Raw genomic sequence first — 26,104 nt, 5'->3', positions numbered from 1 at the left:
CCCCTCTTCCTTCCCCTCCCCTTCTTCTTTCCTGGTGCTTGGGCTCTTCCTCTCCGCCCTTCCCTTCTGACTTCACTTCTTTCCTCCCACTCACCCTCCACTCCACGCACTGCATTTGTCTTTCCTTCCACACCCATTCTTACAATCACCTCCTATTTCTGCACCCAAATGCCTCTTCTTTGCACCCTTCAGACCCTTCGGGGAGCTCACCGAAGATGTGTAATGTGCCTCCATTAACAGCTGGTTCCGGGCTCCAAAGCATGGAGCACATTTGTGCAGGGACATAGGCAGGCAGGGTACAGATGTGAACGAGATTGGGTCCTCCTGGCCCCAGACAACTTCCCGTCTAGAGAAGGAAGCAGACAGAAGCCCATATAACAAACCCAGGCTGAGTGGGCTAAGGCAGAAAAGTAGGGCTAATACTATGGGTGAGCAGACCCCTGGGGGGAGGCCAGATTCGTGCTGCAACAAGGAGGGCTTCCCGGAGGAGGCAGCAACTGAGCAGAAGTGCAGGGTCCTGCCTTTCTTATCTCCGAAGCTTCACGTGAAATGCTCAGGACAGATGTCTTCACAGGGGTTAGGAGAAAGGGTTGCCGGAGAGTTTCAGCACCCGCTTGCATAACCGCGGGAGCCCGAGCTCTGCACACAACCACGCCTGTGGCTCCCCGCCCCAGCTCACACAGCTACGATTCCCCCGGGATTCTGTCTCGAGGTGCAGAGCTCCGAGGGAGATCAGCAGAAGGGAGCAGAGACAGTCTTAAAGATCTTGCCTTCCCGGCCCGGAATGAGACTCAAACTCAGGCCCGGACACTCAGCTTCTCTCACGTTCCCTCACCCCCGGCCCCTCTGTACGGGGTTTCCAGCCTGCCTGCCCTTCGGTTCAGACTCAGGACAGCAGGGAAGGTGAGGAAGTGGAGAGGGAGGGCGAAAGCAGATGATTCTTTCAAGAATCTGCTCTTGAGCAAACCACTTCCCCTCCCTGGGCCTCAGTTTCCTCATCCGCAAAATGAGAAAGCCCGTCCCTGCCAGCCCAGCCGGGCCAGCTGTTTTCTGTTTCCGTCCTGCCCTCCCTCGGTATGTCTTTCTCTTGCAGTCAGATGGGGCTGTTTCCCAGTTTCTGGAAACCGCTTCTCACCATCTGCCTATCATCGTCCTCTTCCCCCCTGTGGCTTTTCTCTCCCCTGCCTGGGCTCCACGGTGGGGGGACACAGGCCATGCTGCTGTTACTTTGGGGCCGGCCTTTCGGAGCCTCCCTCCCCTCCGCCTCACAGCTTTCAGTGGGCACACACGGACAGGAAGCCGGGCCCTCGAACTGTGTGCTCAGCACTTGGGGCAAGAGCCATTACCCCCAGCCTGACTCACAGAAGGGAATTCAGAATCTCTGCAAGGCCAGCCGAGCCAGGTTGGGGAAATGGCCTCCTTTTTTTTTCCTCCCCTTCGAACCCTGGTTAAGACTTCAAGGAAGAGTTAGGGGAGCGTGGTTGTTGCAAGACGGAAGCGAGGGGCCCTCCAGGCAACGGCGAGGACACGGTCTGAGGCGGGTACGGCGTCCGCGGTTGATAAATGGGAGAATGAACGCTGCTGTGGATTCTGTCGCAGAGGACGTTCCCTCCCTTTAGCACCGTTGCCAGAGAAAGGGACTTTTCTAGGATACACTCCATATGGAAAGATAGGACAACAGTCCCGTGCGCGTAAAAGCCATTTCCCTTTGGGTCGTTGTGCTGGAAGCTTCCTCCCGGCTTCCTTCTCCCGAAGCAGCTCCTGACGGGACACATTGGTCGGAAGGGCTGGCAAAGCAGGGCGGGCTGCTCAGGCGACCCAGGCGTGCGGGTGGGGCGACCCTCCTCCACTTGGCCGTTGGTCCATCTGTCCCTTCACTCCCGCGGCCCTTCCTTTGTGCGCCCACCTCCTCCTGCCTCCCCGAGAACAGACCTGCGACGCTATGCCAGCCTGAACTCCCGTCCCCACCCCGACAGGCACAGCCCACGGTGCCAGGGGTGAGCTCATGAAGGTCACAAGTGTATCTGTTCTCATCCCTCACGACAGTCTTGCCTCTCTCCCTACACGAAACGCCTCCAGCATTTGTGTTCTGGAACGCTCAGCCAGCGTCCAATAAACTCTGCCTTTTTTGATTGTAATCCCTTTGATGCACAGGCCCAGGGTCCCCAACCAAACTGCGAGTCGCTCTCGAACCTCTCTAACCCCGGTACCTGTCAACGTGTCTCATTCATAGTCAGCGGATTCCTTTTTATTTTTTATTATGGTTTATTACACAGATAAAACATGCTCACGGTAGGATTACATGTTTATTGGCAGAGTAAATCACCACAGAATCAAGTGCACAGCCTCCAAAGCTATTAAAGAAATGCAAATTTTTTTTAAATGGAAGATATTCTTATACATGTATTAAATTAAGGCAAATCAATAAAAATGAAAAAAATGCTATGCAGGAGTGATTATGGAAAAGAGTGTGCTTACACAGCATTGGTGGTGGGGGGGCCACCTATCGTTCGGTTCAAGACTCTGGAACACTACCTGGAGGTATCTCACAGGACGCATAAAGATCCCCATGTCCTAGGGCGCCTGAGTGGCTCAGTCGGTTGGGCGTCAGACTTACGCTCAGGTCATGATCTCGCGGTCCGTGAGTTCGAGCCCCGTGTCGGGCTCTGTGCTGACAGCTTGGAGCCTGGAGCCTGCTTCAGATTCTGTGTCTCCCTCCTCTCTGCCCTTCCCCCGCTCGCACTCTGTCTCCGTATCAAAAATAAAAATAAACGTTAAAAAAAAATTTAAAAACAAAAGATCCCCACGCCCTTTAATTTGGGATACGAGTGTTAGATCTGGCATCAGGGTATCCTGAACCTTCTCCATTCTATATTCTCCTCTCCTTGTTGCCTTCTCTCTCTTTCTCTCTGTCCTCTCTGTGTCATCTCCTCTCTGTCCACCTCCCCTCCACCTCCCCTCACCGGGGATTTCCTTCTGCCACTGTGTCTGTCCTCAACCACATTGCCAAGAGCCCGTCCTCATTCTGCTCCAGAGTAGAAGGAAATGTCTCCCTGGGCTAGACTTTAAGCCTCTGTCTTCCAAGTGCCTTCTCCAGTGTGGATAAGTCCCGCCTTGCTTGTGCTCCTCCCATCAGAGACTTCACCAAGCCCTCCGGGTGAAATCAGGGTGTTCCCTGTGAGACATCACCAAACACCAGCACTCCGTGTGCAAGGCCAGGGAGCTCTCCTTTCCTCCCTGGAGTGGGCGTGCGGAGCAAAAGCCAAGAGCAGAGACTCGGAGCTTGCTCATGGAGAACATGCACAGGCCAAGGCCAGCAGCGAGACCCCCCCCCCCCCACCGCACTGCTTCCTCCCCAGCTCCCTCCCAGGACCAGAGGAAAGAAGAGATGGGGGGGCGGCGGGGAGTGGGGGTGGGAAGGGAGTGCCTGTGCTGTTTCCTTACTTAGCTGGTCCTGTTTGCTCTTCTCTCTGCCGTCCAGCGGCCACTGTCATGGTAGCCCGTGCCTACTTCTCTTCCGAGTCAGTTTGGAGGTTCCGCTGTGATTGTCCCGTGGACAAGCTCTCCGTTGGGAACTTCACAGAAGCACAAGGTCTTGGCTCAAATACTGTAGCGGACGCTGAGGGTGCCACGGCTGGAGGCCAGAGGTCCACACTCTTCACGGCACCCGGCAGATTCTTTCTTTCCTTTTTTCTTTTTATTGGAGCTTCGTCGACGTACAATGTCATGTTAGTTTCAGGTGTTCAGGGTAGTGCGTCAACAGTTCTATACATTCTACAATGCGCACCACCTCCAGTGTGATTGCCATCTGTCACCATCCAACGTTTTTACAATATTATTGACGATTTCTTCTCATCCCTGTGCCTTATTGATTTCATAACTGGAAGTTTGTACCTCTTAGTCTCCTTCACCTATATCGCTCATCTCCCCCACCACTCCCCTCTGGCAGCAAGTTCTTTCTTTTTGAGAGAGAGAGAGAGAGAGCACAAGTGGGGGAGGTGCAGAGAGAGGGGGAACAGAGGATCCCAAATGGGCTCCGTGTTGACAGCAGCGAGCCTGATGGGGGCTCAAACTCACAAACCGTGAGATCACGACCTGGGCCAAAGGCTGCCGTTCAACTGACTGAGCCACCCAGGTGCCCCTGCGAGTTCTTTCCTGTAGAGAGAATCCAGAGCACCTGCATGGCTTCCACAGTCACCTAAAAATCACCTACTTCTAGGGATCCAGGAACGGAGTTTTAAGAAACGTTAGCCTTAAAGTTCTAAAGTTGCCCCCTTCCCCCTCCCTGAGACAGGAGCTGGATGCTTTTCCCCCCAGATCAAGCAACAAGTGAAAGGAGATATAAGGGAACCGCTGGAAGAAAGCGGGAGCCCCTCTCGCACGCGGAAGGACATGTGCCTGGTGCTGCTGTGGGATGGGCAGAGGGCAGCGGGATGGATCTTGCTAGAGCTCCATTTGTGTCTCTTCAGTTTGGGAAGCATGGACCCTGGTGCCAGGGGCATGGGATGAGGGTAACAGCGGGAGCTCCTGGAATTCGTTGGCTAAAAACGCACACGGTTCCTGTTGCACAGCAGTGTGAATACAGTTAACCCTACTGACCTGTACATTTTAAAGGATCAAGATGGTGAAGTTTGCAATATGGTTTTTACCACAGCTTAACAAAAAGGGGAGAGATGCACAGGGTTTTCCACGGCCCAGATGGGCACTGCGGAAGGTAGCTGTCGGGAGCCCCAGAGGATCCCTGCCCAGAGAACTGCCTGCCGTGGGGACACGCAAGCAGGAAGAGGCCAGCGCTTACTGCTTCTGAGGACGGGGACTGAGCCGAGCGGTGGCAGATCACCCGGAAAAGGATCACCCACTTGAAGGGATAGACACGTACAGACTCCCCAGCAGAGGGGTCACTGTGGAACCTCAGACAGGAACCCTAGGGCCTCGCTATGCCTGCCCCATGTGGTACCCACTGGTGGACAACTGCTGGCCCAGAGCTCCCCACTGGGTTGGCTAATACTTCCTCAGATTGCCACCATAGTCTGGGGCGTCCCCGTCCAATCCTGTTTCCTCCATCAGCTTTTACAGCCATTGCTCTGCCATAAACCTCTTGCACTGGTAACCAGTTCAGTATCTGCTCCCAAGGGGATCCAAACAGTCACAACTGCAGAATTTCAGAACTGGTCGCCCCAAATCAGGCCAAATGCCGCGGGTTGAGCGAGTGTCTCTCTCTGGGATGTGTGAGCGCTTTTCACTCTTTTCCTTCAGCTCTGAAACACCAACACGTAATATGCTGTTTGTTACACACGATTTCTGTATCCTATTACGTATCGCACAAGCCAACTTTCACTACGTAACACTGTGGTGACAAAACCTAAAAATCTCCGTGGCTTACCACGACAAAGGTTTATTTATTTACCTGTTTATTTATTTATTTTAAAGTTTATTGACTTATTGTGAGAGAGAGACAGCGCAAGTGAGGGAGGGGCAGAGAGAGAGGGAGAGGGAGAATCCCAAGTGGGCTCCATGCTGCCAGCGTAGAGCTCTACATGGGGCCCAAACTCACAACCCCAAGATCAAGAGTCACACACACTACCAGCCGAGCCAGCCAGGTGCCCCAACAAAGGTTTATTTCTAACTGATTTTATAGGTTACCCGTCACTTCTAGATGTCTTCCCATAACGGAATCTGGGCTAAAGGAACAGCTTCTCTCCTTGATGTGCCTTTTTAACGGCAAAGGGAAGAGAGCAAAAATGCGAGTGGACATGTGCAATGCTCTGCAAGTTTCTGACACTCATATTTTATTAGCCGAAGCAAATCACACGGCCAAACCTGACAATGAAGCATGGAAGTATATTCTTCCCACAGTCCGAAGGCAGCAGGCAAGGATATCTAATCCTCCTCGGAAGGGGCAAATATTTGAAAATACAGAAAGATGTCAGGGCTGAGGTCTCCAAGAGTTCTTGACCTTTCCTAGTTGTGCCAAAGTGGCTGCCATGGCTCCAAGAAACAGAGCTATTCCACACAGGAAGGAAAAGAAAGGGGGAAGGATAAGCAGGAAGAAATGCTGGCTGAGTCTGTCAATCTCTTTCTCTCTCTCTCTTTTTTAAGATTTTTATTTTTATTTAAAAAAATTTTTTTTAAGTTTATTTATTTTGAGAGAGACAGAGACAGTACGAGTGGGGCAGGGGCAGAGAGAGGGAGAGAGAGAATCCCAAGCAGGCTCCGTGCTGCCAGCACAGAGCCCAAAGCAGGGCTCAAGCCCACGAAACCATGAGATCATGACCTGGGCCAAAATCAAGAGTCAGACACTTAACCGACTGAGCCACCCAGGTGTCCTTAAAGGTTTTTAAGTAATCCCTGCCACCCAGTGTGGGTCTCACACTCACAACCCTAAGATCAGGAGTCACACGCTCTACTGACTGAGCCAGCCAGGAGCCCAATGTCTCTTTGAAGAGTTGTTGTTATTGGGGGGTTTTTTTGCTTTTTTTTTTTTTTTTTTCTTTTCTGGCAGGCTGCCTTAAAGACTTCCACTTACGTTTCATTGGCCATTTCCCTGTGCAAGGAAAGCGAGGCTATGTTATTCAGCTACCACTCCCAATAGAGGGGTTTTGTGAGTAAGGAAGATAGTATGAATATTGGGTGCTCAGCTGGTGGTTTCTGCCATTCCAACAAGAGAGGTATCGAAAACCTTTTGAAAGCTACAAGACAGAATGAAACAAATTAACTAATGAAACTGAAAAAGAAGCCACAGTCTCCAATTTTCTGTGGTTGTTGCAGAGATGCTGGAAGGTGATGTACCTACTAGAACCCTGACATGTTCTGGGCTCCGAGTCAGCACCTGGGCTAGAAGACAGAAGCAAGAAGTGGGCTGAAAAGAGACAGAACTCGTGAATGTCTTACATGGACAACTACCCTTCACACCATTTTTCCCATCATGACCCAGAAAGCCAGCACTCAGCATTTACTCCCATGCAAAACAAAACAAAACCCAAAGATACTAAACAAAATATTTCAGCCTTCTTTCTTTAAGCCTCTATTTGGAGGCCCCTGCAGCCTGACAGCCCCCTTCTCGCCCACTTTACCCAGAGCTCTGAATCCAAATCCTAGTTGGTAAAGTAACTGGCTTGAGAACAGACCACTGTGGAAGTCCACATCAGCTAGGCAGTCTATCTGCCTTATATATGAGCAAACCGTTGGGGCTTACCAGGCAAATAAGGGGCTCTACTGCAGGGTCAGATGCAATCTCAGCTGAAGCCACACCCACAACCAAATGTTAAGTGAAAGTCTGTAGGCTGAACCATAGGCCCACCCCCAGCCCTGTTGTATCCATGCAACAAGAACAGGTTGCTATGAAAATGGAACATTCAGAGAACCACAGAGGAGTACTTATAAACTTAAAAACTCTGCCTATCACAAATATAAATATTAATACTGGGAAGAGGGTGGTAGATTGGGCGGTGCAAAGTAAAATCTTCATATTGAAGAGTTAAAAGATAATGTCAAAAGTCTTCCAAATAAGTAAATAGAGGTAACAACATATAATCTAGAGTTCTGAAGGTAGCCACAAGAAGAACTAAATAAAGAACCTGTTTTGAAGGAAAGGAAGGTAGGTAGGAAAGAAAGGAGGGAAGAAAGAAAAGAAAAAGAGGGAGGGAGGGAGGGAGGAAGGGAGGAAGGAAGGAAAGAAGGAAGGAAGGAAAGAAGGAAGGAAGGAAGGAAGGAAGGAAGGAAGGAAGGAAGGAAGGAAAAGAAAAGAAAACATTTTCTCTGAGTTTGGGATTCAAGGAGGGGAGGAAATGTGGAAGTCCACGACTTTCCCCTATAACCTGCTCTGTATTATTTGATCTGTTGCCAGTCACACGGACTTCTGTACCTATGCTTTCGGCAACACTACATTTTTAGATATATACACATTGAAACTGCTATATAGCATTGCAGTGTCTAAATATAGCATGTTTATTTATATAGATCCTTTAGATGACTATTTGAGTCATTTAAAATGTTTCCATGTTAAGAACAATATTGGATCAAACAGTCTTGTATACATCCTTCTGTACAAGTCTGGAGGAGGGATACTCTGCACTGGAGGGAAGGAGTCTAACTTCACCAGGAAACTGACAAATTGCTCTCCAGGGCATGTGGCCAGCTCTCATCCATAAGAGATAAAAGCGCCAGTGTTCCACACCCTCACCAATTGTTTTTCAAGTCTCTTACATTCTGCCAGTCCGGTGGGTGTGAAATGACGTCTCACTGTGACGCTGCTTCCCAGATTATTAGAAGAGTTGAAGGTCTTCTCATGAGTTTACTGGCAATACGGATTTCCTCTTCACTGATGCTTTGCCTGCGTTTCTGTTTTGTTGTTTATCTTCTGCTAATTGGTAGGCATTCTTTACGAATTCTGGATACTAAGGCTTTGTGGGGCACACGTGTTGCAAGGTCTTCTCTCAGTCTATTTGTTTTTTAAATCTGTTTACTTTCTGCTCATTCATTTAACATACATTTTAAATGTAATCAAATACATCAACCTTTTATGTTCATACTTACGTTGTGTTTATGAAATCCCCTCTTACCCTGAGGTCATCATGCTGTCTTCCTTAGGGCACAAAGTAACACTTCAGTTAATATATGAATAAATATACGAATAAATAAAGTCTTTCCAGGTTGTTGGTCTCCGGGACATTACACAAATCCAATTTTTATTTTGTACAAGCACCTTGCTCATACAAGCAAATTTGTATTGCAAGATCAGACTTAAAGACAAATGTTAAAGGGGTTGTTACCATTTATCATAATGAAACCAAGCTGAAGCATGCCTTACTTTACACACACGGAGGTGTACAACCAGCGAGACTAACTAATTCCTCTTCACAAAAGATGCACTTGAGAAATGGGGTTTTAATATACAGCAATGTTTAGATTAGAAATCAGAAAAACAATCTTGCTAGTAAGGGCTACAGCAATACAACAGGGCACCTGGAGCAGCCCATGTATTGAAAAAATTGTACTGAGCCTCTATTGTACGGCAGACCTGTAAGAAAAATTGTGGAACTTCTTTTTTAAAAAGGGGGGGGGGAGGGGGTGGCGCCTGGGTGGCTCAGTCGGTTAAGTGTCTGACTTTGACTCAGGTCATGATCTCAGGTCATGAGTGTGAGCCCCTCATCGGGCTCTGTGCTGACAGCTCAGAGCCTGGCACCTGCTTCGGATTCTGTGTCTCCTCCTCCCTCTGCCCCTCCCATGCTCATGTCTCTGTCTCTCAATAATAAATAAGCGTTAAAAAAAATTTAATAAATAAACATTAAAAAAAACCCTATGCAATCATTAGATCTGAAAGCCAGAGTCATTGCCATCAGTAGCACCAAGTCAACGGCTCTAACGTGCATGTTTATCAACCGCATCCCACTGCTTTTCTCCTTAAGCCTTTGTCTTTCGTGTCCTTTCCATTCTCCGTGGCCCCATCAAGGCCTCCTCTCTCCACATCGAGTTTATAGAAACAGTCACCCAACTGGTCATCCTCCTTCCAGCTCGCTCTCCCATCCTCCCGTGCTGGACGAAACGTCTCCCGAACCTGGCTGTGATCAAACCTCCTGCTCAAAATTTTCACCGCATCCTCGCCGCACTTTGGATAAATATGCCATAGAAATGTGTACGTTGTCCCTTTGATGAGTATTTAAGTCATTAAAAATTTTCCACTCTTATGAACGATACCATTCGTAACGCAAATTTTCTCGCTGGGTATTCAGGGCCCTCCATGCTCTGTCACCAATTAGCTTTCTTTATGTCCCATCGCAGCCTATGTAAATCCTGTGCTTCCTCTGGGCTGATCTTCTGTTCTCCGCCTTTGTTCCTTCTCCTCCCCAGCTAAAGGATCCTGCCAAGGACAAGCCAAAGACCCACTTCTTCCACTGACTCTTTACTGACTGTTCAGTGATTATTCCCACCTAACATTCCTAAAACACTTAGCATCTGTGCCATGCAGTTGGCACATGCTGTCTTGAAACGTTTTTATATATCTCCTGGTTCCCAAAGTAGATTAAAGCGATCTGTGGGCAGGAATGATGTGTCAGAGAGTCTTGGGCAGAAGGGAGGTCCCCGAAGCATCCAGCCCAGTTCCTTACAAGATTCAAGAAGTATCTGCTGTCATTTAGCCCCAAATGTATTAAATTTTTCATAGTATATTCACCAACGTTAAAGAGAAAAGTCTTAATATTCTCCAGTAGGTTGGGTTATGCTTCCCAGATGAAAACGACTCATGGTAGAAAAAGACAATTAATGCAAAGAAGTGTTTTTGAACATTAAGAAGAAATATAAGAGTGACCTAAAATCTCAGGCACTCCACATCTCTTTTTAAATGAAAGCATATTTGGGGTGCCCGGGTGGCTCAGGCGGTTGAGCGGCCGACCTTGGCTCAAGTCATGATGTCGCGGCTTGTGGGTTCGAGCCCCGCATTGGGCTCTGTACCGAAACTCGGAGCCTGGAGCCTGCTTCGGATTCTGTGTCTCCCTCTCTCTGCCCCTCCCTGGCTTGTTCTCTTTCTCGCTCTCTCTCAAAAATAAATAAACATTTAAAACAAATTTTTTTAATAAATAAATGAAAGCATATTCATTACTGAAGAGTCACACGTTGTAAAACTCCCCGCAGAAGTTTACACGTTCCCCAGACACCCTTCTCTCAGGGGGATGAAGACTTGGAGAAGAGAGGCCAGCATTGACGGTTACGCTGTGCTCGGCCAAGACCCACAACTCCGCACACTGGGCTGTCCAAGTCGCCACCTCACGCGGGCACTCTTCTGGCCCCAGACAGACCAAGTGGAGAATAACCACCTACCACCCTCTACCTGTAATTTCGGGAAACTGCTGCCATCGCCTTTCATCACTGGCTCCTTAAAAGTACTGCTTGCTGCAAATGCTTGAGGAAATAGCGAAAAGAGGTAAAGAAGAAAATACAAACCACCACCCAGGCATAACCACTAACACTCTTTTGGAGGTTTCACCAAAACTACACACACACACACACACACACACACACACACACACGCACCGCCCTGTGGGCTCCTGCCCCACAGGCAGTGAGAGGCTGTGTGGGTCAAGGTTACAAGCGTGGCCGCCAGAGCCTGACTCCAGGTCTGAAACCTGGTCCCACCGCTCACTGGCTCTGCAACCTGAACAAATTGCTTCCTGTGCACATTCTTTCACCTGCAAAATTAGAATCATAGCCTCATAGGGTTGCCAGGGGTTTAAGTGAGGTGATATATATGTCATGTCCGTACCAGCGAGATGCGTAGAAAACACCGGGCAGTTCTCAGTTATCATGATTAGACAAGTCCCCATCTCACCTTTGAACTTGACATTTTATCAGGGCTCTGTTGCCAAATCTTCTTTGAAAATATTGTCTTTATGGGGGCGTCTGGGTGTCTTAGTCGGTTAAGCGTCTGACTTCAGTTCAGGTCATGATCTCGCGGTTCGTGAGTTTGAGCCCCATATCAGGTTCTCTGCTGTCAGCGTGGAGCCCGCTTCGGATCCTCTGTCCCCTTCTCTCTGCACCTTCCACTTGCTTGGTCCCTCTCTCTCTCTCTCTCTCTCTCTCTCTCTCAAAAATAAATAAATAAATAAAAAAATAGGTTTTTTAAAAAAAAGAAAACATTGTTTTTATATGTTTCTCTATCCTACTTTTAACTTACCACTTTATCACACCTGTATGTTTTTAATATTCTTTTAAAAAATTATTTCTGATGTCTGTATAACTAATACTCTATCTTCTAAATATGCCACATTTATCATTTCCTTCCATTGCGGGATGTTCAGGTTGTTTCCTATTTATCACTATGATATGTAATACTGTGATAATAAAAACTTTAGTCACATCCCTGTTTGCTTTCTTGTGACTTCTAACATAGAATTTCTAGAAGGATAGGGGATAAGCATTGTTTAATGTTTACGTTACCAAACCGCCATCCAGAAAAAATACTCCAAGTTCACACCCATCAGTCCTGTGTGAGAACAGCCTCTATATCCATGACGGTGTTTTGGTGTTATCTCTTTTCTCTTTTTTTGCTACTTGGGAAAAAGAAAATTTTTATGTCATTTAATTTTGATTTTGACAGCCAAACTTTTATGATTATATTGGCCAAGTGTATTTCCTCTTTCGGGAATATTCTATTCATGTCCCCACTCTTTTGCATTTGTTTGATTTCTTTTGGTTGAGCTGCAAAGAGGTTTTTCATATTAATTGGTAAGTGCTCCTTATACTAGCAATTTAATTTTTCTGTTACATCTTATTTTTTTCCAGTTTACTTTAGAGCTTAGGGCTTTTATTTCCTCATTGACTCAGCACATAGTTATTGAGTGCCTGCGGTGCCAGACAATGTTGTAGGTGCTGGGGATTCAGCAGGGAGCACGGCCGGCTAAGATCTCTGTCCCTGGAGAGCTTACATGTTAGTGGGACAGTGGAATTGCAATGCACAGAACCATCTAGTTCCTGGAATGCCTGTTCTAGAGTTTTATAAGCACCTGTAACTTCTTAGACACAACGGGCCTGTTAAGTCATCTTCCTTTCAGAAAACCATTGTACCCACGAGAATACAGAGGAAGAGAGACCCCAGGGTCTCTTGATAGAGAAAATTAGATAATAGTTTCAAACGAGTCTGACTGGAAGGGCACCCATAGACTTTCAGACGGGACTTGGGATATCAAGAGCACATCTAGAGTTGTTTCTTTTTCCTTTCACACGCACACCTCGCTTACACATCCCACACTAGGGGGCAGGAGAAACAGAGGGGTGCGGGCACGGATGACGAGAACAGAAAAGTTTGGGGTCCTACCTGAGTTGGCTCAGGCTGTCACCACAAAGTGCCACAGAGTGGGTAGCTTAGAAACAGCAGCACCCTCTTTCTCCCAGTTCTGAAGGCTGGCGGTCTCAGATCGGGGTGCTAGCCTGGTCAGGTTCTGGGGAGAGCCTTCTTCCGGGTTGCAGACTGCTGACCGCTTGCCGCGGCCTCACACGGTGGGAAAAGGTTGAGCTGGCTCCCTGGCCTCTTCTTAAAAGGGCACTAATCCTATTCATGAGGGCTCACCCAAGTACCTCCCGGAGGCCTCACCTCCAAAACCCAGCACACTGGAGATTAGACTTTAACATGCGAATTTGGGGAGGCCATAACGAGGCTCCATAAGCAGAGGGGATTGTGCCAGGAAGGACTTTATGGAATGGTTGATGCACCAGCACCAATCTTACAAGAGATTCCCATCCCTCAATGGATGCACAGGAGAGTTAGGGGACCCACAACAGGAGCAAAATGGCCTTCTCAGCAATCTGTGTGCATGTGTGACTCAAGCACCAGATGAACGACCACCCCTCCAAAGTGTCAACTCTTGGAGGGGTGCCCGGGTGGTGCAGTCAGTTGAGCGTCCAACTCTAGATTTGGGCTCAGGTCATGATCTCACGGTTCATGAGTTCGAGCCCCGCATCAGGCTCGTGCTCACAATGAGGAGCCTGCGTGGTATTCTCTCTCTTTTCTCTCTCTACCCCTCCCCTGCTCTCTTTCTCTCTGTCTCTCCAAATGAATAAACATTTTTTAAAAAGTTTTTAAAAACCAAGTGTCAGCCCTTGGAAACAACTCCAGAGAAGCAGACAGAGAGAATCCTGAGTTAACTGAGATTGTGCTTTGGGCAGCAGCAGAACAAGGATCAAAATAAAAGTTGAATGGAGTTATAGAAAGTTCTATTTCTCATACCTCTGAAAGATCTCCCTGTGCTTTTAAGAGGGATCATGCAAAAAAGAGACCATTATTTCAACACTTAGACAAGAATTCCCACAGTTCTTAAGAAACCGAAAATGCAGATAGAAGGTTCTGTTACATTTGCATAATCTTAAATTCACTTTTGCAAAGGCAGTTCCAAAACCAGCCGTTCCAATACGTACAAGGTGGAGGTCACCAATCCCTCCTTCACCCTTGGCCCCTCGCAAGCAACACATACATAAACATCCCTACAGAGCCAGGACAAACACAACGGACCCCCAAAGTCGCCCAACGCAGATGAACAAGAACCTCGTGAGGACAAAATCTCTAGATGGCCCTCCTCAGAAGACTCCTCCCTCACCCCCTCTCCTTGCACGGCTCAGGCTTCCCTGCCGCCTCCACTTTGTCCGCTGTCTCCACTCTTTGTCAAAAGCTGCCCGCTTATCAGACGCTGCCCTCTGTCACTCTCAGCTTACTCCTCAATAAAGCAGAGCTGGCTTGCTAGGAGGAAACAAGCAGAGAAAGATCGGTTCAGAAAAGATGTTCCGCATCACTAATCGTTAGGGAAATGCACGCCAATACCACAATGAGATAACACTTCGCACCCATTGGGATGACTACTTAAAAAAAAGGGGGGGGGGGATTGGTGGGCAGGGAGGTTGGTGAGGATACGGAGAAAGAGAAACCCGGGGTGGCGGGAACGTAAAATGGCACACAGCCGGTGTGGAAAATGGTGTGATGGAGCCTCAAAAATTTTTAAAAGGGGCTTACCATACAATTCACCAATTATACAGCTGGGGATACCCCCAAAAGAACTGAGGGCAAGGCCTCAAAGAGATGCTCGCACACCCATGATCACTATCACTGCAGCATCAGTCACAAAAACCGAAAGACGGAAGCCACCCAAGTGTCCCCAGACGGATGAATGGGTAAAGATGTGGCCTATTCATACAACGGAACATGATTCAGCGTGAGAAAGGAAGGAAACGCTGCCCCAGGCAACGATATGGCTGAATTCTGAAGCCACTGCGCTAAGTGAAATAAGCCGTCGTCGCAAAAGGGCAAATGCCGTCCGATTCCACTCCCGTGAGCTGCCTATAGTCAAAGTCATAGGGACAGAAAGGACAAGGGTGATTGGCAGGGTCAGGGGGGAAGAGGGGAATGAGGCGCTCGCGCTTGAGGGGTCGAGAGCCTCAGTTGAGGCCAGGACAAAGCTCTGGAAGCGGATAGTGGTGGCCGTTGCACAGCGATACAAATGTACTTAATGGCACAAAACCGTGCGCTTCTAAACGGGGGAGGGGGGGGGGTGAATGCTGAGAAAAAGAACTTGGGGGAGGAGTGGGTGTCGGGGCAAATCGGACGGAAACAGGAACACTCAAGGACCGGCTTTACGCCCTGGAGAGCTGGAGGGAACTCCCCAGGCTGTAGGGCCAGGAGCGGGGAGGCGGCCCCACCGAGCTCTAGGGACTGGCCACCCAGAAGGATGTCTGCAGCTTATCTTAATCGCCACACCCTCCACGAAGCCCCCTTCTGATGTCCCCTAAACTCTGCCCGATCAACGGAGGCCACATGCCCTCCAAGCGGGCACCGGCTGGGGCTCAGGAAGGGAAACACATTTAGCCCAAGCACAGATCGACGTTCGGCCCGGGCGCACACGCACGGTGTCTGCGGAATTAAAAGGTAACGGTGACGGGTGGTGCCGAAGGGGGGAGGTGGGAAGCCTCGGGGCGAGGGGACACACGCGACGCTTGGGAAAGCCAGCCCTAAAGTTTGGGGCCTGACACACGCGGCCCCCGTGCTCCGAGCCCACACCGCACTTGCTTCTTCTCTCACAGGCTCTACCGGGACCCCTTTGCCCAGTTCTCCCCGCGGGACCCAGGGCGGCGTCTGCTGGGGGCCGCGGGCACCCGGCGGCACCCCGCACGCGGCCCGCGCAGACACGCAAGGCGCGCCCCTCCGCGTCCCCCGGGCTCGCGCCCCAGGGCGGGCGCGCTCACGAGCTCGGGCCGGGGCCGGCGCCGCCCGCGGGGGCGCGCCTCGTCCCCACAGGAGCCCCACGGGCCCCCCCCTTCCCTTCCCCGCGCGGCCGCGGGCTCGGCCTCTTCGCGCCCGCGCCCGCGCCCGCGCCCCCGCGCCCGCGCCCGCGCCCGCGCCCGCGCCAGGCCGCCTGCAGCCGCGGCCCCTCCCGCCGCCTCCTCCGCGCGCTCCTCCGCGCGCTCCTCCGTCCGGCTCGCGCGGCGACGCCCTGGGCGGCGAGAGCCTCCGCGGCCGCGGAAATCTGTACACACCGCGCGGCGAGCCTGGTAGCTGGGTCTCTGTGGCGCAATCGGTTAGCGCGTTCGGCTGTTAACCGAAAGGTTGGTGGTTCGAGCCCACCCAGGGACGGGCAGCGCTCATTTTCCTGAGATGACCTCGATACGGATCCATTTTAAAATGGCAAGCCTGAGATTTTTAGTCGAACGGGAGTACGACGCCACCACGCTTCCAGGATAGAGGAAGACCTTGTCCTCTCAGTGTTTGTTGCACGGCGGGGGCGATCGATCTAAGAGGGACTCTGCGTCTGGACTGGCAGCTTGTGCCTTGGTCATTCAGGTCCCGTGGTCATTTATCCACGGGAAACCTACACACATTCTTCGGGAGACCGGCCCAAGATTGTGCTTCAACAGCAGTAACTGTAACGGGGGGGAAGTAATTGCCCCTTGACAAGTGAGTTTCTCCCAGAAAATCGGATACCACCAAAAAGTAAATGTACTTACTCAGTACTGCCTTATCTACTGCCAGAAGAATCCGAGGAGCTGCTCGATGAACATATGCAGGGGGAGTCACCTACAAGTATGTGGGGGCATAATCACCCCACGTAACTGTGCTAAACGGAGCTCTGTTTTGGACAATGGACTTGAACCTAGGCAAAGGTGTTAATGTTGGCGTTAGGTCGCTGACACAATTTTCCCTGAAATTAAACTCAGGCAGAAATTGTTTGTATGAGTTCTTGCTAAAAGGTTTCCAATGACGTGTTTTCAACTCCGGTCTCACAGAAGACACAGATCTTTTACAAGCAGATGGTTCACATAAGACTTTCTATAAAGATAGAGAACCACACGATAATATGATAACGTGATGCTATAATTCGTTCCTGCCAAGATTGAGGTCATGTGGTGGGTGCTTTGTCTCCGGGATGTACTTTTCCTGGATAGAACCGAGAGACTCGGAAGAAGGAATAAGTTAGCTGCGTCACTCGGCGGTCTCTTAGGAAATGCCTTGGCAAATGCTGGCTGATAATTATTTATCAAATAATTGTTGATAATAAAATACCCTCTGTTGTCTAGCGAGAAGCCCTAAAAAAGGAGACACAGTGTTGCACTTGAAGGATTTCAGGCAGATTCAGCAGTAGCCGGCCCCCCACCCCCACCCCCCACATTCCAAGCTTTCCACTCATGCTTAGGGATAGATTATAGTAGAAACAAGAAAAGGGAAGGCAGTTAGGTCATAAGATCGTTCGTGTACTGTCCAAATCTAGTCTAACACTTCAAGATGGAGGAGGCATAATATTTGCTAATACTTAAGTTATGGGGCCTTAGAAAGCATATCCTTCCGCTTTAAGCTGATTGTATTTATACTAGGTTATAAGCTCCTTGAGGGAAGAGACCAACCTCTGTTCTTAGTGATCATTTTAGATTCCAAACTGCTTCCTTCAAGATGCAGTTCAAATTCTTGAGCTTAACACACAGAGGCTTTCATGATCTGTGGCCTTGTCTCCTACCATGTTCCTGCATGAAAACTTCTAGTGGTTATATGCATTTACCAGGAGTTCCTTCAATGGCGCGTGCTGCTTTGTACCCCCCCACCCCCCAGATGTCTTTCCCGTTACCCTGATGTGCCAGGCCCCGCCCCCTCTGTACACACCTGGGTAACATCCGCAGAGGAGTTACCTTCTCAGGGAGGCCTCCCCTGATGCCCCTCCTCCATTCATTCATCACGCTACCCTGAAAACAGGGAGTTACTTGTCACCTACGCTAGAGTACGAACCCCTGGAGTGTAGTGACTACGTCTTTATTCACATTGTTTGCTCACCTAGCACAGGCCTGTCACATGCACATGCTCAGGACAGATGCGTTCCCCGCCTTCTCAGAGTATGTGATTAACAGAGATAGATACTCAGATAAAAATGCATATGATGAAGTGTCAGCGTGAGGGCCACAGAAAAATGTTCCCCGGCAGTAAAGGAGGAAGTCAACATAGATGGGCTGGATTGTGTCTCCGTGGAGGATCTGAAACAACCCTGAAAGATCTGGACAGGCCAGAAGGCACGGGAGAGCTATTTAAAGCTGGCAAAATTTGGAGACAAGATGGGGGTGGGTAGGAGAGGAGCGTAACCAGAATATGGAACAAATGTACTTAAATAGAGCGCACTGAAAATGTTCTTAGCTTGCGGAAGGGCCCTGAAGACCAAAGGATGAGGCTAGACTTTACCCTATAAAGTAAGGGAGTAACTGTTAAAGGTTTCTGTTTCAGGATATAATGAAATTTAGTCTCGATGGTTGGTCTGGCAACAGAATAGGGAAAATAAGAGATCAGAGAACAGTTAAGAGACAATTATATTTCAAAGGAGAGGCAATGAGGTGACTTTAGAAACGAAGGATGTAATTCAAGGGAAGACTGGATAAGATTTAGAGACTGAAACAAGAGGGAAATGTGGAGGGTGGTGCCTACATCTACAGCCTGGGTGACCCAGGAAATGGTGATAGTGTTGCTTGATGTTGGAGGGGTCTTAAAGAAATCTTGAAATTAGAGAAATTATACATTGCCCATACTTTCAGTTTACCGTACTTGTGGCTGGTTCTCCACCATGGAGTTCATCTAAAACCTAGCCCCAAAAAGAAAAGAAAAAAAAAAAACAAAAAAACAAAAAACCCAGTCCCAGAATCAGTCTTCATTTTTTTAAAAGTTTTTATTTATTTTGAGAGAGAAAGAGAGAGCATGTGCACATGCGTGAGCTGGGGAGGGGCACAGAGAGAGGGCGAGACAGAGAGAGAGAGGGAGCCAGCACGGAGCTTGATTCGGGGCTCGAATCCGTGAACCGTGAGATCATGACCCGAGCCAAAGTCTGACACTTAACTGACTGAGCCACCCAGGCGCCCCTGTATTTATTGTATTTGTATTCTAATTAGTGATAAAGGTTATAAAGTATGTCAAATCCAAAGTGTTTAGGGATGGAAAAATGACTAAACTGAAGCTTTTAAGGTAATACAAAGAACTAGAATAGTCTAATACCATTGACAAGCCACTAAGAAACCAGTTTTTCTTTTTGTTTCTTTTTTTTTTGCTGAGCAATTAAGTAGATACGCAAAATTAGTAATAAATGACTTCAGACCCCAAAAAAAGGCTGCTTTGGGGTTTTAACACTTAATACCTTATTTTTATAATCTGCAATGACTTGATGTGAAGGGCTTTACTATATTGATCTTTTAAGGGTTGCTTCTATAGGGATTTACAGCAGCAGCAGATACCAATTTGTATTTCTTTCCTTGCAAGTTACTTTAATGACATCCAGCAAACTGTCATATTTTATTACCCCCTTGGAGGAATTGAGCCATTCTTCATTGCTTTTTTTTTTTTAGTAAAAACAGAACAGAAATTACCGTCTGCCAAAGAGGACTCAAACTAGTTATTCCCCAAGATAAAGTGACAAAGTAAATCAAATACACACTTTAAGGAGACCCTCGACTATCTTAGTACTAAACTGGGAAGTCGATTATTATAGATTATCATATGTGTGTGTGAGCACAGTGGTGTTTATTTATACCTAACTGAACAACATATTCACTTTAATACTAGAGTTTAGGCTAGTCTGATAATCGAAATTCACTAGAGCGTAAACTACATAGGCGAAACTCTACATTGGATGTGACTCAACATAGAACTGAAGTTTGAAACACAGAATTTCTCCATTAATCATCAAGCAAGGAGGTTCTTTACTGGGACCACAACTTTCGTGGCCAGTGGGGACATCAGTTTACTGCTGCAAACATTTTGCCATCCTGCTGAATTGGCCTGGTTTACACTGCCTTAGGGCTGGGGGAGCAGTAAATATCTGGTGTTGTAGACACTTGAACCTCAGCATATTCCACGATCTCCGCCTCCAAGCCTGGTGGGAAGGTATACTAACAAGAGAAGGCTGGCAAGAAGGGTGCTTTACCAAGCTATTAAGTACCTGCAATAACCAAACAAAATGAATTTCCATCTTGAGATGTGAAGTCTTTCACAAGTTCCTTTTCTCTCGATGACCTCTTGCTTCTGTGGTTACATTTTAACTCCTGACGACTGTATTTTACACTTCTCCAGTACTAGATGTGTTGTCACTTTAGCCCGTTTGCTATGTTGCAGAAGTTGATAAGCCCCTTTTCGTGGATCTGCTCGGGTTAGAAACAACCTGGTATGCCGTTCTGCCTCCTTTGCCTCTTTTGTGGCTTCCTGAGGGAACACTGGTTGGGGAGAAGGGGTGTGGAGGTCCTGGTGCTCAAAAGTGAAAGAGAGTCAGAAAGACAGTCACAGATAAGCTCGCTGAGCAGGCCTGTTCAGAGCCAACCAACTATGGGGGCTCTTTACAGGCACCCACAGGAGGGGTTGCCTCTGGAAACTGCTCGGAATGAAGTCATTAGTTTAAATGTGACTTCTTTGGGATGCTTTCTCTAACCTCCCAGATGGATCCCATCCTTCCTCGTCATCCTCTGCCATAACACATATTGATCAATGTTTTTTGGCCCCCAGGCTCTGCATTTGGAGAAGCAGTCCATTTTGTGTTGTTTGTATTTGTAGTACCTAGCAAAACTCTAAAGTTACCTAAATTTGATTGCAGTAATCATTTTTGTGATTATGAGCCAAAGCATTATGCTGTATACCTTAAGCTTATGCAGAGATGTAGGTCAGTTATATCTCAATACAACCGGAAGCGAACAAAAACAGATCAAAACTCTAATAAATCTTCCACTTTTCGTACAGTGTTTCTGACTTGCAGAGTACATTATTATAATAATGTTAACTGGAAGAAAAAACAGTTAAAATTTAATAGGCTTTCCTCCCAGCGTATTTTCTCCTGGAAAATTGAGATTTACACTGTTTAACTGGCATTCTACCACTGAGCACCAAATTTTCCCCCTCTACTTACTACAGGAATTGAACATTTGTTACATTTAATATGAAAGATAGGTGAATGGTGTATCCTGAATGGTTAAAGAACAGTAAGTTGATTCAGCAAATGGTGTTCAAACAAATTTACTATCAGGGGAGAAAAACCTCAGTGCAGCACATCAAAATACACTCCAAAAGAATTAAAGATTCATGACTGAAAAAAAAAAGAAAGAAAAAAGAAAGAAAAGAAACCTAGCTTTACCAGAAGATATATGTAAAAATTTGTATATTTGGGGTGTGGAAATGACCTGGCTAAAACATAATACCGAAAGGAAAAGAATATAAAATAATGTAAAATTTCTATCAAATTTCTCCTAGTGGCTTTTTCAACCACTGTTCCCCTCTTCATTATAACCCTCCCGTGCCTTTGAAGCACAGACCGTGAGACTGAACCACCCACGCTGTTCCTTTGCGGCCATCAGCCATTTTCGTGGTATTCCGCCTTTCCTTGAGGATTTTAGCTCCTGGCTTACTGTATATTTCTTTCCACCAGGACTCCTGCCGCCATTTAAATGACTCTGCCTTCCACAAAGTCTATCCAAACACCACCCTGGCCTCTTGACTCCTTCATCTCCTCACTTTTCATGGAACCTTGGCCATGCACTTCCCTTGTCACACTTCAGACCTTGTCATCGCCAATAACTGCACTGTTCCCAAAAGCTCAGTTTCAAGCACGCTGCTTTCTTACTCCAACTAGTCCCGCTCTGGCATTCTTTGCACCCACCTCCAATCCACTGAGATCTGCCACCACTTTTTAAATGATCACCACCTGTCCTATGTCCCTCTAGCCCTCCTTATCACATCCTTAAAATCATTTTCCTTGCATAAAGCCTTAATTCCTTTTCTCCTCTGTCCCACTTACCTGGCAATACCTCTAACCTTGGCTGGATCCAACTTCCCATCTACTCTTTCTGTCCTGAGCAGCAAATGTGATTAGAGAAAAACAACCATCTTGGCTCATTTTGGTTAAAACTTACGGCCATAAACGTCTGGTGGGTTCTCTGTACGGCCTAGTGAGCCTATTGCCATGCCCCTGTTCAGTTAGCTCTCAGACTAAAAATTCTAACTTCTCTCACTCAATGTTCAACTCCCCCAACACTCATACTCAGCTGGTAATATTACTGTATCCCTGAGAAAATAAAAATGTGACCTTCCTCACTGCCCAATCATCACATCTCCTAGTATCTGTACCCATATATTTGTCTTCTCTAGTATTAACGTGGATAAACTCGGGGGCTCTGGGGTGGCTCAGGTAAGCGTTCAACTTGAGTTCAGGTCATGATCTCACAGTTCGCGGGTTCAAGCCCCACATCGGGATCTCTGCTGTCAGTGGGGAGCTCGCTTCAGATCCTCTCTCTCTCAAAAATAAACATTAAAAAAAATAAAATGGATAAACTCCTTCTAGCTCGTAAGGCCACACCTCCTCTTACACACTGGGTCCCCAGCCCTGGAGAAATTTACTGTGGCAGCTATCACTCCTCTCATCTACAACATCCATTCAGGTCCACACACACACACATCCTATGACATCTCCCGTCTTAAAGACATTAACAAAAATCTTGACCCCTCACTCCCTCACCGGGCACCAGGTGAATGTTTCAAAGGGGTAGGTCTCTATCTGCACTTTCTCTCAATCCCTTCTCTCTTGAGCCCACTCACACTTGTCCCAACTCCACTGAACTGTCCTCACCAAGTTACCAAAGACTTTCCAGTTACAAAAGCCAATGGTCATTCTCGGTCTTCACCTTACACTACTTCTCAGCAGCATCTGACACATCAGCATCGCTCCGTCTCAAAAAAAAAAAAAAAAAAAAAGCTTTCTTCCCTTTTCAGGACACCACACTCACGTCCCTTCCGTGGCTCTTCCTGTTCCCCGGAGTTATTTCAACTCCCTAAATGACTCCACCCTTTACTGGACATTAAATACGATCACGTATTCATAATTCCTAAGTAGGAATCTCTACTGTCCACCTCTTCCTATTAGATTATCTCCACTTGGCAGCCTAATGGGAACCTCACATATATTCAAAATTGAATGAGTGAGTGCTTTGCTTTAAATTCTTTCCTTCCCAAGCCTGTCCCATCTCAGTAAATAGTAGGACCCATCTGCTCAGGCAACAAAACCTGAGACTCCTCTTTGACTCCTCTCTCTGCCCCACATCCAACCCATCAACACATCCCGTTGGCTCTTCTTTTGAAATGCAACAGTAATCCAGCTACTTTTTAACACCTCCACAGGGATCACCCTAAACTCTGGGGAGGCTGTAACAGACTATGGCTTCTACTCTGACCGGCTATAGTCATTCTCCACGCGTAAGGGATCCTTTTGAATCTAAGACTAGATATCCTGCCCTTGCCTGAAACCTTCTAGTGGCCTCCATTATTCTCAAGTGTTAACAAGGTCTTCGCTATGGCCCACAAAACCATTCAAAAACTGGCTTCTGCCAACCTCCTTCATCTTGTGTTTTAATTCTCTTTCCCTTTGTCTCTGCTCAACCACAATGGACTTTTCCTAGTCCTCAGTCATGCCAAGCACCCTCACTCCTCTGGACTTTTGTTCTTCCTGGAATGCCCTTCCTCTACACAGTCACATGGCCCCACTCCCTAACTTCACTGAAGTCCCTGCCAAATGACACCCATCTCCAAGAAAACGTTCCAAATCCACTCAGTCTGAGTCCTCCCATGCTCTCACCTGCTGTTTTCCTCCACAGCATTCAGTGCTATTTGACTAAATCCTCATCATGCAGATTGTTTGTGATTTTGCCTACATGCTTAGATTTATAACCGTAAAAATCAACACTTACAATGTGGTTATTATGGACACCCACAGAGCCGCCCAACACATATGACCCCAGGTGAGGTCTAACAGGTCAACACTGCCTTGATTCAGCTCTCGTGCTGTAAGTGTCCTTTTTACAATATATCTAGTGCCACATCTTTCGTGTGTTTTTGGTGATTTCACTGTTTAAAATGTACCTCAAGTGTAGTGGGAAACTGCTGTCTGATGTTCCTAAGCACAAGAACGGTGCGATGTGCCTTATGTGTTAGATAAGCTTCCTTCAGGCGTGACTTAAAGTGCTGTTGGCCTCGTACTCAATGGGAATGAACCAACGATATATGTTACCTGAGGTGTTTTTAAACAGAAGCACAGAAAAAACCAGGTTATTTGTTGATCAGTGGACAATAATGCTGCAACCAGAGGCTCACAGGAACCTAACCCTGCAAGTCCCCTAGGAGCAGTGGTTCAGTATTTCATATTCATGGAATGCTTGTGGAAACTTTCTAGAAGAGAACCACAAGTGACCATCAACTGTATCTGTTACCACTTAACATGATATATTTATTTCCTTGTTTAGAAGGCAAGCTCCTTCTAAAGGGCAAGAATTTCTTTTTTTACTGCTTTATCTCTGAGGTTTACAACACTGTTTGGTACTTACCAGAAATCTAGAAATATTCAAATGATTAAGCGAGTTCTTGGAGAAAGTCAACTGGCCAATCGTTATAGAAGTATATAACGTCATATAAAGTTATACTCAACCACACTAGTAATCATGAAAATGTTAAAACAACAACAACAAAAAAACAGCCAAGGTTTTTTTGCTCCCTCAATGCTACTACTTGGTGTTGGTGAGGATTCAGGAAAGCCAATCATGCCATCATTAAAAGACTTTAAAAATGCATATCCTCTGACCCAGCAATTCCACTCCCAGAAAATAAGACAAAAATAAGAAAGAAAAAAATCTGTGCAAAAACTTAACAAGAATTGTTGTGGCACAATGAATAATAACAAAACAGTACAAATCACCTTGAAATCTCAAGATTGGTAAAACAACGATAATCCATACAACCTAATATTACGGAGCTATCCCAAAGCTGCCAAAGCTGTTAAGATGGAGAAAATGCTCATGAAACGTTAAAACAGATTGTACAAACACGTCGAGTAGAATTTCTTTCGTAAAGTCTATTTGTATACAAATATGAAAATGTTCGTGGTAGTTATTACCACTAAGTGTAAAGATCGAAGATTCAAAATCTTCCTATTTTTCTGGATGTTCCAAGCTTCTCCTGACAATAAACACGCGGTACTTTTGTGATAAAAAAAGAAAATGGGGGCGGGGGAGGGGACGGAAAGCAAATTGGACAAATCAATCACGAAGTGCCGAGTCCCTGAGTACTCTATCCCAAGACTGCCACCCTTAAAACCTTAGGAACTACCCCTAGTAACTCAAATCACTATTGCAGTGGTGCTGTTTAAGCAACCAAATTTTAAGTGGCTCCTGAGGGGGAACACATGCTTCTAACAGCTGCAGGAACCACGCTACTCAAACCCGGCTGTACGACTTACTAAGCTCTGTGCTGTTTTTTTAGGTCAGATGTGATAAAAGGAGCCTGCTCACAGAAATGTTGGTTTTTGTTTTGATTTTAAAGTTTATTTTGAGAGACGGTGTGCACAAATGAGGGGAGGGGGCAGAGAGGTGACAGAATCCCAAGCAGGCTCCATGCCACCAGCATAGAGCCCATCGTGGGGCCTGAACTCACAAACTGTGAGATCACATCCTGAGCCAAGATCAAGATCTGACGTTCACCCAACTGAGCCACTCAGGTGCCCCAGAAATGTTGGGATTTCAATGAATTAGTGTTTCATACAAAACAGAACGTAACATACAGCAAGCTTTATAAGCACTTGGTTATTATTTTCTCCCTAAGACAACTGTTGGATGGCGTCCAAATTTGCTTGCGGAAATAAATGTGTTGGGAAAAACAGGAGATTTATGGTCATGTGGACTCTTTGCATATAACACAAAAATAGATTATTTTCCTGTTAGAGATCATTTATTGATCATGTAACGTTACTTCAAGTTCTAGTAACAAGGTTCCTGCCGTCCTTACTAAGGAGAGAAGGAAAAGTTCTTTGGGGAAGGTTTACATTCCGCAGCACTTGCCTGGTATAAGAAACAGGCGTAGGATCTATGACCATAGAACGATTACCAGTCACACATTCTTATCCCATGTACAATGACTTAAGTTTGTACAAACCAGTGTTTCTCCTGAACCACTGTAACCGAAAATTAAAATGTAGAAATTTAACGTACCCGAATGTAAAAACTGCCAGAAACTAGACACTCCTCTGGATCATTTTTAACATTTTGAAAAACTCACTCTCCTACAATACAAAATGAAGCAAACAAGGAA

At 47.0% G+C, this 26,104-nt stretch overlaps 1 long non-coding RNA gene and 1 other non-coding gene across 3 annotated transcripts in view; one reads left to right on the top strand and one right to left on the bottom strand.

Annotated features, from left to right (window-relative positions):
- Window positions 1-18,658, bottom strand: part of LOC122240551 — a 38,267-nt gene extending 19,609 nt beyond the window's left edge. The window contains exons 1-2 of one of the 2 annotated variants that reach the window (XR_006220368.1): window positions 17,627-18,658; window positions 16,480-17,058 (exon numbers count right to left, since the gene is read on the bottom strand). This is a non-coding gene — a long non-coding RNA (uncharacterized LOC122240551). Of the gene's footprint in view, window positions 1-210; window positions 1,360-16,479; window positions 17,059-17,626 lie in introns of those variants that run through there. The other variant, XR_006220354.1, reaches the window with a different exon arrangement.
- Window positions 16,035-16,108, top strand: TRNAN-GUU. Its single transcript has one exon. It is a non-coding gene; the product is annotated as a tRNA-Asn (tRNA).
- Window positions 18,659-26,104: the final 7,446 nt, after the last annotated feature.

The sequence above is a fragment of the Panthera tigris genome, chromosome A1 (assembly GCF_018350195.1).
Source record: "Panthera tigris isolate Pti1 chromosome A1, P.tigris_Pti1_mat1.1, whole genome shotgun sequence".
NCBI lineage: Eukaryota > Metazoa > Chordata > Mammalia > Carnivora > Felidae > Panthera > Panthera tigris.
The sequence above is the reverse complement of the archived record's forward strand: the minus strand, read 5'-3'. Positions and strand labels throughout refer to the sequence as shown.